Below are 15,036 nucleotides of genomic sequence, written 5' to 3' on the forward strand. Positions count from 1 at the left end.
GCAATGGGCCAGGAGGGCCAGAGCCAGGCTGAGTTGTTCCTGGAAACTGGCTTAGCTTCCGGGGCCCTCTCAGTGGGTTGGGAATAGGAAATCGGGCGTGGGGGATTCCTTGCCCACTGCCATGTGAGTTCTGCAGGAAGGATGGCCTACTGTGGACCTCAGGCTAGAGTGGGGCAGCCTGGAAACCCAGCCGGTGGGTGAGGCAGGAGAGGGATTGGAGAGCAACTCCAAGGGGGCCTCCCCTGAGCCCTGCGCTGACCAGACTCGGGCAGTAATATTAAATAATCTAAGAATACCCAGTAAAGTACTCTTAGCCAACGTCATTGATAGTTTGGTTCAGATGACAGTGGAATCTAAATCCTTGCAGCCTTTCCTGGAAGCCTGTAGCAACACTTTATTTTTCATACTTGCTCTGTGCTGCTTGGAACTCTTAAGTTTGATCTTCAAATGCCAGAAAACCTCAGTATTATTCAACAGAAACTTTCAAAAATCAAGACTAACAAGAAGCTCTTTGAGCTTTTTACAATTCATCTGATGCTTCAGGAAATATAGGGTTGGCCAAAAAGTCCATTATGTTTTTTCCACACGATGGCTCTAGTAGCGCTTAGTTGTCTTTAACTTCATTCAAAACAATTTTGTTAAGACTGTATTGTGACAGCTGTTATATCAGTGTGCATTTAAAAAAATTATCAAATTTGGTGAATTTTTGCGCAGCTATTTAAATATTGAATATGGAAAAAGATGCATAACATTTTCAGTGTATTATGCTGTATTATTTCAAAACAAGTTAAAACGCAACGGAAACACAAAGAAGATTTGTGCAGTGTATGGAGAAGGTGCTGTGACTGATCAAATGTGTCTAAAAGTGGTTTGCAAAGTTTCCTGGTACTATTGACATTGGGGCCAAACAATTCTTTGCTGTGGAGCTGTCTTGTGCATTGGAAGATGTTTAGGAGCACTCTTGGCCTCTACCCACTAGAAGCCAATAGCAGGAGATAGCCGACATACTCAAAACATCCAAATCAATAAAGTTATTGGTGAAAATGAAAAATGTGTCTCTTATTTTATGGAAACAACTAAACGGACTTTTTGGCCAACCCAGTACAAAGGACAATACATCCAGACCATGCCTTTCTCTGTACTAATCTAAATTCAACTCTCTTCATTTTGGGTTTAATGAAATGCAACTCCCTGGCCTCCAATGCAAGTCATTAGACTAACTTATTATTTTATATATATTATATATGTGTTGCTAATTTGTAAGATTAAAAAGATCATCAAAGTGCCCTGGCTGGTGTGGCTCAGTGGATTGAGTGCTGTCCTACGACCAAAGGGTCACCAGTTCCATTCCCAGGCAGGGCACATGCCTGGGTTGCTGGCCAGGACCCCAGTAAGGGGCACACCAGAGGCAACCACTCATTGGTACTTCTCTCCTTCTCTTTCTCCCTCCCTTCTCCTCTCTAAAAATAAATAGATAAAATCTTTATTTTAAAAAAATCATCAAAGTAACTAAAAGCCTACCAAGTAAAGTTTTCAGTAACATCATTTATCATGAAAAATAAAATATTTTTCACTTTAAAAATGAAATCTATAGCAGCTCTGTAATTTTGGAAATGTTACAGTTCAACTTAGGTAGTGCTAATGTACAAAATGGAATTTCCAGAATTAATGACACTGGGGTTATTTTTTGTAAACTTCAGAAACATTCTTAAAATTATGTGATTATTCAGAATAAAACTGGTGTTTATGTGGGAAAATAGAATAACTCGTTTATTCCCTTCCACCATCCACTTCTTTACCTAGTTGACTTGACAGTGCAAGAGGAGGGTGGGTCAAAAGATTGTTCCCCGGAGGGCAAGTTTGGGAGATTTTTGTGCAGGAACATGTATGGTTGGCAAGCTGACACAAATTAATTTGATGGTCTCATCTCTCTTGCTCCATGAGCATGTTTACTGAAGAAAAGCATTTAAGAACTGACCTAGTTTGACTCCCTTCATGTGATTAAGATTTTCATCTTTATGTTCTGTAAACATCCAGTGCATCACTCATGGAGGAAAATGAGGTCAAGGTTGTGAGCATTAATGATTCCTTTCTTCGAATGACACCTACTCATTAGGATATGAGCACTGAGAGTTAATACCCCATTTCAAGCTGCAGTCTGAAAGAAATCACTGCTGGTGAAGAGTTGCAAGTGGGCCCTAGATTCAGGTATAAGAAATACTTATAATTAAAATGATGACAGGCATACATCGTTTTATTGAGCTTCACTTTATTGCGCTTCACAAATGTGTCTTTTACAAATTGAAGGCACAACCCTCCACCAGCAAAAAGAATACTCGCTGTATTGTGATACTCCGTTGATTGTTGTGGTCTAGAACTGAACCCATAGTATCTCCAAGGTATGCTTCTATATTTTTCACATACGAGGGAAAACACAGAACTCAATGGTAGGCAATGTTACCATTAAACCACATCTAAATAATCAGAAATGTGATACTTTTCTCAAGCCATTGGCCAAAACAAGAGATTTGTTCTCAATACTGCATAAATGTTCTTGTGCAGCTACACTAAGAAGGGAAAAAAGCATAGAAAGTAACTCAAATGCCAGTATATTGTCTTTTAAGGTAAAGTCAGAGTGAAAATAGATAACCACATAGTATCTTAGATAAACATTTCAATATATATTGAAAAGTTATGTAAGAAATGTTTCCTTCACCAAATTGAGATTTTCTTCCATATACTATTTGGCAACATTCCTTTTTTTTTTTTTTAAGATTTTATTTATTTTTAGAAAGAGGGGAAGGGAAGGAGAAAGAGAGGGAGAGAAACATAAATGTGTGGTTGCCTCTCACTCACCCCCCACTGGGAACCTGGCCTGCAACCCAGGCACATGCCCTGACTGGGAATCGAACTGGAGATCCTTTGGTTCGCAGGCCGGTGCTCAATCCACTGAGCCACACCAGCCAGGGCTGTAAGTATGCATTTTAAAACAAGAGAAAGAGAAGTATGTCTGCTGTGACCCCTCTCTTAAACATTGGAGGTCCTAGTACACGGAAGAAAAGACAAGCATGAGGACTGCAAAGGGAGAAGCAAAACTATTGAACACAGACAGGATGCTCAGAAAATCCAAAGAAACTTAAAGTTCATTTAACAAGGAGGCTTGCTGTAGACTGATTGTGTCCCCCGCCAAGTTCCAATGTTGAAACCTAACCCCCAATGTAACTGTATCAGGAGGTGTGGACTTTTGGGGGGTAATTAGTCCTGAGGGTGGAGCCTTCACCTTGGGTTAGTGCCCTTACAATAGAGCCCCCACCGAGCTCCCTAGTCCCTTCCACCAGCTGAGGACACAGCAAAAATCTGGTCATTTATGAACCTGGAAGTGGGCTCTCACCAGACCCCGAATCTGCTGGCACCTTGATCTTGGACTTGTAGCATCCAGAACTGTGAGAAATAAATTTCTGTTGTTCATAAACCACCCAGATTATGGTGTTTTGTTATAGCAGCCCAAATGGACTAAGACAGTGGATAAATTAAACATGGTTAACAAAAATAAATTACAACCAACAAACATAGGAAATATAAATTTAAAAAACACCAATTTCAATAACAAATGTTATTTAGGAATAATTCTAAGAAAAATGTGAAAACCTTTGTGGGGAAAATTAGGTATGGTGCCTGTAAGGACTAGAACTGTGCTAATGTAGCTTCTAGCTACATGTGCTTAAATTAAAATTTAAATAAGTTAAAATTAAATAGCATTCAGGATTTGATTCCTTAATCGTATTAGCCTACTTTCCACTGTCCAGTAGATACATGTGGCTGCCCCACTGGACAATGTAGATATAGAATATTTCCACCATCATGGCAAATTCTATTGGACAGCACTGGACTAGCATATGGGCCTTCATCTCATAAATTTTCCATTAGAATGGATCATTAACACTGTTTATATTATGCCCCCATAAAGGGAAGCACAGCTTAGTAAGAAATACAGATTAGGAGTTGTAAAGTTTTATTCTAAGAGTTTTGGGGGTTGTCTTTTGGGGGGGTGGGGGTTTTGCTTAGCATCTGAATGCCCTCTGACAGAGAGCCAACTATTTTGTAAGTCTTTTCATTAAAAAGCCCCAAAGGCCAGATATTTTAATAGTTGCTCTTCCAGAACCCTGGCAGCAAGGATACAGGCACGGGACCCAAGACTGGCCAATCAGATATTCTTTCTGAAGATCCGAGTCTTGGGCAAGCAAGAGAGGTGCTGGAACAGCTCAGGATCCATTCCGGCATGGGTAGTGGTGGCCTCTGGTATCTACTGAGCACAATTGGTCCCAGTGGTGACGATGCCAGTGACAGTAGTTAGTATCCAGCAGTGACGGCATCTTAATCAGGCCAGTCGCATTCTGGACACCTGTTGTTCTCGCCACTGAACAAATCCAATGCTCCAGCCTTGCTAAGGGCTACCTATTATCTCCCCCGAGAAATTCCTTTTCTAAGTCAGAAGGAGTTGTCTTTATTTGCAACTACAAACTCTGTATGGTACAAAGTTATAAGGTATCTTATAGATTATCTTAGGCAAGCTTACTGTGATTCATAATGTAAACGCAGGCAAATGGCATTATACCTTCTCTTAACACTTCCTATCTGTCAGTTTAGGGTAAGCTATGCTGTGGTTAAAAAAAAAATCACCCCAGCCCCCTCTCCCCAAATGTGGCTTATAAAAAACAAAGATTTATTTCTCACCTTAATGTCCATTATGGGTCAGCTGTGGTTGCATTCCATTTCATCTTCCCTCTGGACCCAGGCTGATGAACCTGACCTAATGGAGCAAATCCTATCTTGACATATTGCACGTCTCATTGGCTGATAGAAAGAGACCAAAATAATACCCCTGCTGGCTCTTAAAGCTTCCACCCAAAAGTGACACCGATCACAGCCACCCATACATCAATGGTCAAAACAAGTCCCACACTGCAACGTGCGATCCAAAAGGGGGGAGCGCTGCAAGTCACGTGGCCAATCTGATCTGAGTGCTGTGGTCCCACTGGAAGGGTCACCAAATATTTGATCGCTAATACATCTAACACAGCTCTTATGACTCAGGGCTTTGTTTTATCAATGTGGTAAGTTTCAAATTTCATAACATGAATTAAATAAATTTATTCAGAATAAATTATTTTTTCTAGAGATTGGGCTTGAAACATTAATAAAAATAACAGTGATTCAGTTTATTAAAGTTAGATGCAGTGCTTCCAAAGTGTGGGGTGAAATAATGCAGAACAGAAACACGTATGGACTCATATGGAAATTGCACTCCCACTTGGAGTAAAAATTGACTTTACAAAATTGCATTAAGCATCTGCCATACCCAGAGTTAACCTTGGAGCTTTGAGGGTTACAAACATAACCTGATGGACAATTAAAGGGGCAAAAACATGTACACGAATAATGTAAAGCAGGGATAAAATAGAGGAGATAGAATACAAAAAAAATGATCACATGAGCTAAATGTGAAATCCCCCAGCCTTGTGAGGTAATGGAATTATGTGAGGAAGGGACTACTTTACAAAAAGCCATACAATTCAAAAGCATCATCATTTTATGCCAGAGGGAACCGATTCTACTTGTTGCTAAGAATTCCGACCTTTATTCCTCAAACACAATGACTGTAAGTCGTTACTGAAGGCAGTAGTTGTAGTGATGAAATTAGACTGACCTCGGCTTTGCCGACTAAATTAGGAAATGAGGAAAAATATCTGTATTTCCTTTTTCTTAAGGAAATTTTTTGGCTACAATTTTTTATTGTATGACCTTTGTTTTGTGGATAAGAGTTGAACTTTTCTGTGTTCAGTATGTCAAGTTTTGCATGTGGTTAACCAAAAATAATTACTGACACAAAAGTTTGAAGAAGTGTAATTGTGACAGGTGTAAATGTTACATTACTTATGTAAATTCCGTTAAAGCTGCACTTTAAATAAAGGTCAGTATAGTTCCTTTGGTTAGCAAAATATGGTTTAGTTCCTGAGTTAAAAAAAAAAAAAACCTCACTAGAAAGAAGCCTGAAACAAAGGCCACATACTGTATGATTCCATTTATATGAAACATCCAGGACAGGCAAATCCTCAGAGACCGAAAGCAGATGGCGGCTGCCACAGCTATGGGGGAGCTGGGGATGGGGAGTGACTGCTGATGGGGACTAGGTTTCTTTCTGAGATGATGAAAGTGTTCTGAAATTCGATAGTGGTGATGGTTATGCAGCTTTGTAAATATACTCAAAACCACTGAATTGTCAACAAAAATAAATACATGCACATGAGCTTTAAAAAACTTGTAAGTTGCAAACAGTGTTTACATGTATAATTTGGGGGTGGTTATTTTCAAAGAGCCACTTTTGAATCACCGACATACAGACAAGTACAGTCTGTAACGCGGATAATTAAGTCAACAACAACAACAGAATCCCCAAACAACTCTTTCAACTATATTACTTATTAAATACTTGCAATGAACAAATAGAATTTTATTTTTAACCCCCTATTCCTTGTTTGTTTGTGGTGAAAATGCTATTGAATGTTAAAATGGAAAACAATGAGGAGAAAGAGAAAGTTCCTGAGATGAAATAGAGTTTAAGCATATACGAGGGGGGACCCGATAAAAATCGGAATTGTCTTCTGGAGGGCAGGCCCCTTGTAGTACAGGTTTCCCCAGCTATGTGATCGGTCTCGGATCCCATCTGTTATTAGTATACCGGCTGGTGTTGTTGTGAGAAGCTGTTCAGCTTCAGTGAATTTTTGTTTTGGAGACTCTTTCAATGCGTTTGCCCATTTTATGATGGGTGACTTACGAGCGCACCTGCGCGCACCTGCCCACACCGCACGGAGTGTGCAGCACTTTTTAACCAAAAACAGCATGGCCCCTGTGCCCCAACCTCCCTATTCACCGGATCTCACCCCTAGTGACTTTTTTTTTGTTTCCTCGGATGAAAAAAGTCCTCAAAGGGAAACGTTTTGCTGATGTAAAAGACGTGAAACAAAAACGGGCAGAAGCACTAAAAGGCATCAAAATCAACAAGTTCAAAAACTATGGTGAGCAGTGGAAAAAACATCTCGATAGATGTATCGCATCAAATGGAGAGTACTTGGAAGGTGACTGAAGTTTAAGCATGAAAGAATACACAATTTTTTATAAATAAATTCTGGGGTTTTTTGAGTCCTCCATTGTATGACCTAAGATTTCATATTATATCAGCTACTCACTCAAAGATACTGCATGGGGAAGCTCAAAAATATTCTGGGAAAAACATGTCTTCTCTTTCCAATTCCACATTCTTTCCACTCTCACTGTTTTGCCTGTTGCAAACTACAACTGCTCCCTGTAAACTTGCTTTTAACCCTTTATATAAATGCACATATGCATTATGTCACATTTCTGGCTTTTCTGTTTTTCTTAAGTGCATGAATCCAACAAATTCATGTGCCAAGGCTTTCTATGTGCCAAGAACTGTTCTAGGGGCTGGGGATAAGCTCTGAACCAAACAGACAAAAATCCCTGACCCTATGGAGTTTACAATTTACTGAAGGGGAAACAGACAGTACACAATATAAATAAGTAAAGTGTTGCATTAAATGGTGAATAAGCTTTATTAAAAAATCAGAAAGGATACTTAGGGACATATTGAACAGCCAGGGAAAGCCTCACTGCCCAAGATGACATGTGAGCTAGGGCTTGAGAGAGGTTAAGTCAAGTCACTGGGAATCTGGGAGGAGGGCATTCCAGACAGAAACAACAGCAAGTGCAAAGGTCCTGCAGCAGGTGTGTGCCTGGCACAGTCAAGGACCAGCAAGGAGGCCAGAGACTTACTGCAAGCCACGTGAAGAAAAGGTTTTCAAGAAGGAAGCAAGAGTGTAAATGCTGCTGACAGGTTTCATGGCTGAGAACTGTGCCTTGGATTTACCAATGCGGAGGGTGGAGATGATGGTTGTGACCAAGACCAGTGGAGCGAGCAGTGTTAGCCAAAACTCAGGCATCTCATCCAAGGTGTGTAAGTGTGAGGCAGAGTTCCCATGTCTAATTGCTGTGGACAGGACAGCATTTTGCAAACTGGAACACACATAGGACTCACTGAGGGCTTTGTGACAAGGCAGATTCAGATTCGATTGGCCTGGATGGGGTCCCGGTTCTGTTTTTGGTCCCTGGTGATGCTGGTACTGTTGATCCCAGGACCTCACTGTGAGCAGTGAGAGTGTAGGGCTGAGTTCACCTGCTGTTTCTTTTCTGAGCACAGATCTAACCAGCCACATATATGGCAACTGTGCTGGGTTGATTCTAGATTCTCTAGGTTTCAGGATCTTGATATCATTTATAGTGCAGCTCAAATCTACTGCTTGAGACATGGGGAAAACACCGAGAGGGATGGGGAGCAGTGACTGTGGATTGAAGCTCTGGGCCTCTTGGTTATCCGTGAACAGGCCCTCTGGGGAGGCCCTCCTGGGAAGCCCTTTTGAGGAAAACTGCCATATTTCTGCATTATAGAAATGAGTACAGTGGGACACTGAGTTACACAGACAGGTTCAGAATGACTGACAGAGAAACATCCAATAGAGATCCTTTCTCCAATTGCCTTCCTCAGTTCATTTGATTTTTTCATAATAGCTTTACTGAGACGTAATTCACAGACCATACAATTCACGCATTCAAAGCATATAATTCAACAGTGTTTATTCACAGAATAGTGCAATTATTACCACAATCAATTTTTGAACATCTCCATCATTCCCAAAAGAAACTACCACACCCTTTAGCCACCATCAAATTTTCAATAGAATCTTGGTCCTGGCGCCATCTTCGTGAAGCCTAATGAACCCAAAGAGCCGGCTGTGCAAGGAGATACAGGAGGCTCGTCAACGCTGTGTAAGAGCCACTGACCCGTCCCTTCCCGAGCTCAAGGCCCCAGTATCCGACTCTTGGAAAGCCCTGGAATCACCCCCAGTTGCCACCGACGGCAAGCTGTATCCTATCTGGGCCTCCCTACAAAGCGGAGGCAGCCTCCCTAGAGCCGGATAAGTGAAGGTGGTCCGTACCTGTCCAATCCAGCACGTCCTTCTCTGTCACGTTTACAGACCCGTCCTTGCTCTCCCCACTGGCTTTTCCCACTACCATTTTCTTTCCATCAGCCCCAAAAGAAGAGGTAGTACTAGCAAGCAACACTCCACAAGATTTCATGGAAAAGCAACAAAGTTGAAACTCTAACTCCAAACCTTACCAACCCTCAGTGCACAGCTCAAAGACACCCTAGCACCTGAGAGCTGGACACTAACTTTATCGCTTCCTCCTCCTCCACCGCAGATGGCAGTGAAAAAATCCCAAAGTGATGGCAAGAGCAGCAGATGCAGGGGCTACAGCCCTCTGCTACCCGACCCCATCTCGGAATAGGTGGGGACACCAGAAAAGGCGCAAGCTAGGGGTGCTGGGAGGATTTTGGAGAATCACAAACTTCGCCAGCAGTAGCGCAAACTTGTAATTGTGTCACAGGGCAAACCCCAAGTGCCCGTGACACATCCCCCATCCGACCAGCCACATGCTGCCAATTGGAGCGACCAGTTTTTCTCACATGACCTTTGTTGATGCACATCAGCTGTAGCCCAACTCAACTTGCTGACTGCCGGAACCCTGCCCACACATCAGCCCGGAGTAGGGAGGTGACAACTCTGCGTGCTAACTGGCTGGTGGACACGTCTGTCGAGTAGCAGTAACCAGATGGAGTAGTCGTTTTTCCCTGATCAAGGAAACTTCTGTAGAGAAAGGCTCCCGGGCCCTGTCACTCAATAGGTGACACGTACCAGGAAAGAGCGCTGCGGCAGGACTCAGGAAGATACTGGAGACAATGTGAGTGTGGTGGAGGATGCATGGACTTCCATTACTTGCCCTGCACGCCAGAACCTCTGCCCCTGGCCAGGGGCCCTGGATTGGTCAACAGTGCATGGTACTGCACCTGCGCTGTCAGGAGACACCACTTTCAGCACCTCTGAAAGTAATGGGCCCGTGGCCGACTCTTCCCGTGCTCCCGGGCTCCTTCTCAATCACTCCTGCAGACCAAAGCTGATGTCCTCCCTACACAGTCTGGTTGACCTACTACAACCCTCTTAACACCGAGGCGGTGGCCAGTGAGCAAGCTTTGGTGCACCTGCAAGGCCGAGTCGTACCCCCTTCTTATTCATGCACCATGGTTTCACGTTCTACAATGAGGATGGAGATCTGGCACACAAATTTTAGGAGGGAACAATCGTCACCAAGAATGGACAGAAGCGGGCCAAGGTGAGGCAGGTGCCTAAGAACCTGATTCCTCAGGACATCATGAAGCAGCATCCCCATATCCACGTGTATTTTCGTGATCCTCTAAGATGTGAGCCTGGGGGTTGCAGGGCTAAGCGCCTCCTGCCTCGGCCAGAAACCCTCAGGCTCAGGGTGTGGCATACACTGAGGATCCTACGCTGAGGCCATACTCCTGAATACACTCTCAGCCTGAAACCTCAGCTGTGAGAGGGGCAGTCCTGCAATTTTGGTTGGGAGCCGGTTTGTCTGCAGACAAGACTGGCTGGTGGCTGGTGAGGGCTAAGAGGGAAGTTACCAGCCCACCTTCCCCAGCAATCCCTACAAGGCGCATGGCAGGACATATGTGGATCGGGAACATTGGTTCCTATGCATCTTGCCCGACCTGCTTTCCTCCAAGCTTGCCCAGGGCCCAGCCCCACTAGGGCCTATAGCACTTTGTAAGTAAGGTCTGCCTTCTTCCAGCCCTCCCCACACAAGTGGGAGCTTCTTCCTTTACCCCTTCATGGGAGCATTTCGGCCATTTGCTACCTTGATTCCTCCTCTGGCGGACAGAGGCTGGGGGCAATGCAAGCCTGACTCTTCCTACCTACCTGCCCCTGTTCCTGCCCCCAGATGGACGGACAGTTTGCTGGCTGTTAATAGGAGTAGGGACTGGTGAGGGAGGCTTCTCCCTCTACTGACTGGGCCGATCCTGCCTCACTGCCACTGGTTGTTGTCCCGTGATGTCGTCTTCCCCCCTCCCTGCAGTTCAGAGGGCACAGGATAGGATCAGGAAGGGCTTAGATGCCTGTGCCTATCCACCCACTCCATCTAATCGCCCCTGCTGGTTGCACCAGCCCCCCACCCCCACACTGGAAGGATACCATCCACCACCCTGTGGTGAGGGACAGCATCCCTGGGCTGGTGCCAGTAACTCTGAAGAGCCCCACCCCCTACAGTATGCGCATTCCTTCAGGATCCTGCCAGGGGCAAGTACTGGAACCCCTGGGTAGGGACAAAGGAGAAAACAACTGTAAGAGGAGTACTTAAAAGTGTGTAAATAGTCTAGGCCATGATGTTGTTGGGGTGGAGTCTGATTCCTACACAGAAATGACTTTTTCTAGAAAAAAATCCTTACTGTGCAAGCGTTGCGCTTCAAGACTATGGGAAATGGTGTGGGGAGTGCGGCCCCCAATCTAACAAGGCTGTTGTGTTATTTCTTCAATTTCAATAAAATTATTCGTAGACCCTGCAAAAATAATAATATTGTAGTTAACGACTATGCACGCTGTTAGGTGAGCACTAGAAGTATCAGGGGAGCCCTTTGTAAAGTATGACTGTCTAACCGCTATGCTGTATACCTGCAACCAATACAAAATAATCTTGAATGTTAATGATAATTCAAAAAAATAAAAATAAATAAAAGTAGCTGGTGGAGAGCTCTCTCTGTATTTATATACATTTTGAAACTCAGTATGTATTTCAAAAGTAATAAGAGCCCTGGCTGGTGTGGCTCAGTGGGTTGAGTGCTGGACTGTGAACCAAAGGGTCACCGGTTCAATTCCCAGTCAGGGCACAGGCCTAGGTTGTGGGCCAGGTCCCCAGTGGGGGGAACAAGAGAGGCAACCACACATGGATGTTTCTCTCCCTCTCTTCTCCCTCCCTTCCCCTCTCTAAAAATACATAAATAAAATCTTTAAAACAAATAAGAAGAAAATTTTGAATGACCAATATTTTAATTTGCTTATTCATTAGATCAGTAAACTTTCCATGGCTGTTTTAGAGTTTTTAATGGGCCGTCATTAGAAGAAGATTAATGGCTACTCGGAACCCACTCCTATTTGTACCTTGTTTATATTTGAAAAGAAAGCAAGAATATGTTCAACAAATCAACTTTAATTCTTATCTTTTTACTGTCCTGTAGGACACTTGCAGTGATTTGACCAAGGATGAAAAACAGCTTGGCTATTTTGTCATAATTGTGACCTGTGTTACATATTTTTCCAGGTCATACAAATAGAGAATGAAGATATAAAGGTCACTATATTTTACAGGAAATGGTACTTGAAACTGTGTTTATAAACCTATAGTCTTCAAATTCATAAAAATATAACCATATAAATGCCCCTTCAAAAGCTACATGTTTTTATTTTAAAATGTAAGTATTTAAAAAATCATGTCCTTTTCAGAAAATCAGATAAAACCACATATGTGCCACAAGAAGGTTCGGGGAGGTTCCTCTATGCCAAGAATGCTAGCAACCCATGCCAGGCGTTTTGGGCTGATCACTCCATCAGAGGGAGGAATACACAGCCAAGGTGAAGTATACAAACCACACGCTGCTGTCACTGAAAAAACCAAACCATAATTTTTAAGAAACGGTTTAACCTTGCGTGGAATTAACAGTAAGCCTGGCCTTTTCTGGAAACAAACTGTTAAGAAAACCCCACCTGTTTTATGAGGTATCCTGGCTTTGTCTCTGTGTACCCTTGGGCAGGTAACACTCTCTCTCAGCTTCACTTTCCTCACCTCAAAAATGCTGGCAAGGTGATTGGAAAGATTCAATGAGATGCCAGGAATCCAGTAAATACGGTGATGGAACATCCTTAGTCCTTCCTCAGGCACCGAGTAACTTTAAGATTTGCCTGAAGGGTCACAGCCTCTGTGAAGCCCTCCCTGATGCCCCCAGGGCCCTGCACCCCCAACTCTTCAGTCTCTTGAAATGTAAAACTACTGCTGGCTACTTGGCATTGGCACTTCCCCCGCACGTGTGGGTCCCAGGGATGGTGTCTCGGTGATCTCTTTGCCGCCAGCACATGGCGAAGTGTAAAGCAACGGGCAATCATCACCACATAGCCTTTCTCATAACACACAGTGACGTCTCTGGAAACCTAGTTTTAAACAGTATTGCAAATGAGATTATATGAAGCTGTTATGGGTTCTACCTTCAAATTCTGGTCTCCCGTGAAAGCCAGAAGGTACCTTCTATATTCTGGGCCCTTACAGTAAACACCTCTGAGACAGAAAAGTATTTGAGTCAATCACTTTGCATTTACTGGTAAGTTATAAATAACAAAGCAATCTGACCCAAAAGATGAAGGCCCAGCCCTTGCAAAGGCAATGGAGCCCTGCCAGCCGCAGGCTTCCTGACTGGTCCTTGGAAATGGAAATAGGGAATGAAAGGAGCCTCTGATCACAGGAAAGGCTGGGAAAGAGACAGAGCTGCGATTGTACCAACTTTTGATCTAAAAGAAGCGACATGGACAAAAGGAGAGTGATGTGGGCAAACCCATGAAGAGAGCCTTTCTGCATTCAGGTATAACAGCTGATGTTTGTGCTCCATGCAGCGCGATTCCCGTAACCACGGCAACCAGGATCCAGGCTATACTTGCACTGTGCAGTGTTTCTGTGCTGTTTATTTTTTATTATGGGCCACAGGTAGGGAATTTGGGGTTGGTAGTATTTTATGAAACACCCATTTACAATATTGCCAATGTAGGGAGGGAAAAAATCACTTTTCTTCTCCCCATCTATATTCTTGGCTGGGGCTCTGTAACATAAGGAAAATTAACAAGAAGAAAGCACATGCATTTATTTAATATAAGTTTTATGGGACATGGGAGCCTTCATAAGGAAGTAAATATCCAAAAAAAGGTTAAACCCAAGTGGTTTTACACTGGGTTTGATGGAGAGTGGAAAACCATGGGGAAACGTGATAGGACAACGGATAGGAGCCAAGGGTAGTAAACTGGGGGAAACCTAGCGAGGCCTGTTCATTCAGACTCCTCTCAGCCTTGCTCCATCTATAGACACAAGAATGGTCTTTCCCTTGGCTGTGGGGAGAGCACCTCTCACTTGAAAGGTCCTATGACCTGCCTCAGGGGAGAAGGGGGAGATCAGAGAGTCCTTCCTGCACCCGCCATTTCTCAAATACCTTCGGCTTAAAATATCCTATAAGCCAAGGTGCCATATTTTGGGGTAGCATGTCCTGAACCCCATCATCAAGGTCTTTGTCAACCATAAGGATAGAGGGAGAGCTGTCTTTGTGTGCTCGTGTTTGAAACCAGGTCCATGAAGTTTGGGTCATTGCTACGGCCACTTAACTGGTGTCCCTGCACCTGTCCTTGCTTCCCTCCCCACCGAACTTAACATAGTAGCCAGAGGGACCCTCCTTAAAGGTCATTCAAATCTTATCACTACCGACTCCCTCGTTTCCATGGCTTCCCATCAAGGCTTGGAAAAAACCCCAAAGTCCTTATCGCTCCCAGACTTCACCTCCTTCCCCTTGTGCCTCTGCCTCAGCCCCCGTGGGCCCCCGTCTGTGACAGGCACCCTCAGTGTCAGGGCCTTTTCCTGTAAAAGTGATTTTAAATTAAATGAAGGATCCTTACCCCACAAGCAATTATTTTTTTAAAAAAACACCCTTTATTTTTAGGGAATAAGAAATAGGATGGGAAAGAATAATAATCTATGCCTGGAAAATGTAATGCTATCTCACTGGTTAAAAAAGAAAACACAAAACCCACACCACTATTTTCCTGACTCTTGTTGGAAAAGTCACTAACAAAGTTAATACAGAAATGAGAAAGACCGCCGGGATTTTTACATCTTGGAGTGTAAAGGAATTTCCATTTCAGGTGCTTTTTGTTTAAAATTTAGTTTGTAAAATTCCAGTATAAATAAAAACCACCCACCAAAAAAAACCCCAAACGTCAAAAACACTCACAAAAAAAA

The 15,036-nt window shown here is 43.4% G+C and overlaps 1 protein-coding gene across 3 annotated transcripts in view; it reads right to left on the reverse strand.

Moving 5' to 3' along the window:
* The window catches only part of RAB9A (RAB9A, member RAS oncogene family), a 47,930-nt gene that overhangs the window by 23,396 nt on the left and 9,498 nt on the right, over positions 1 to 15,036 (reverse strand). Inside the window, exon 2 of one of the 3 annotated variants that reach the window (XM_053917267.1) lies at positions 4,735 to 4,810. The exons of the other annotated variants lie outside the window; for them this stretch is intronic. The gene's annotated coding sequence lies outside the window, so the exon portion shown is untranslated. The remainder of the gene's footprint in view (positions 1 to 4,734; positions 4,811 to 15,036) is intronic. 3 annotated transcript variants of the gene reach the window in all.

This window comes from Desmodus rotundus, chromosome X (genome assembly GCF_022682495.2).
Source record: "Desmodus rotundus isolate HL8 chromosome X, HLdesRot8A.1, whole genome shotgun sequence".
Lineage (NCBI taxonomy): Eukaryota > Metazoa > Chordata > Mammalia > Chiroptera > Phyllostomidae > Desmodus > Desmodus rotundus.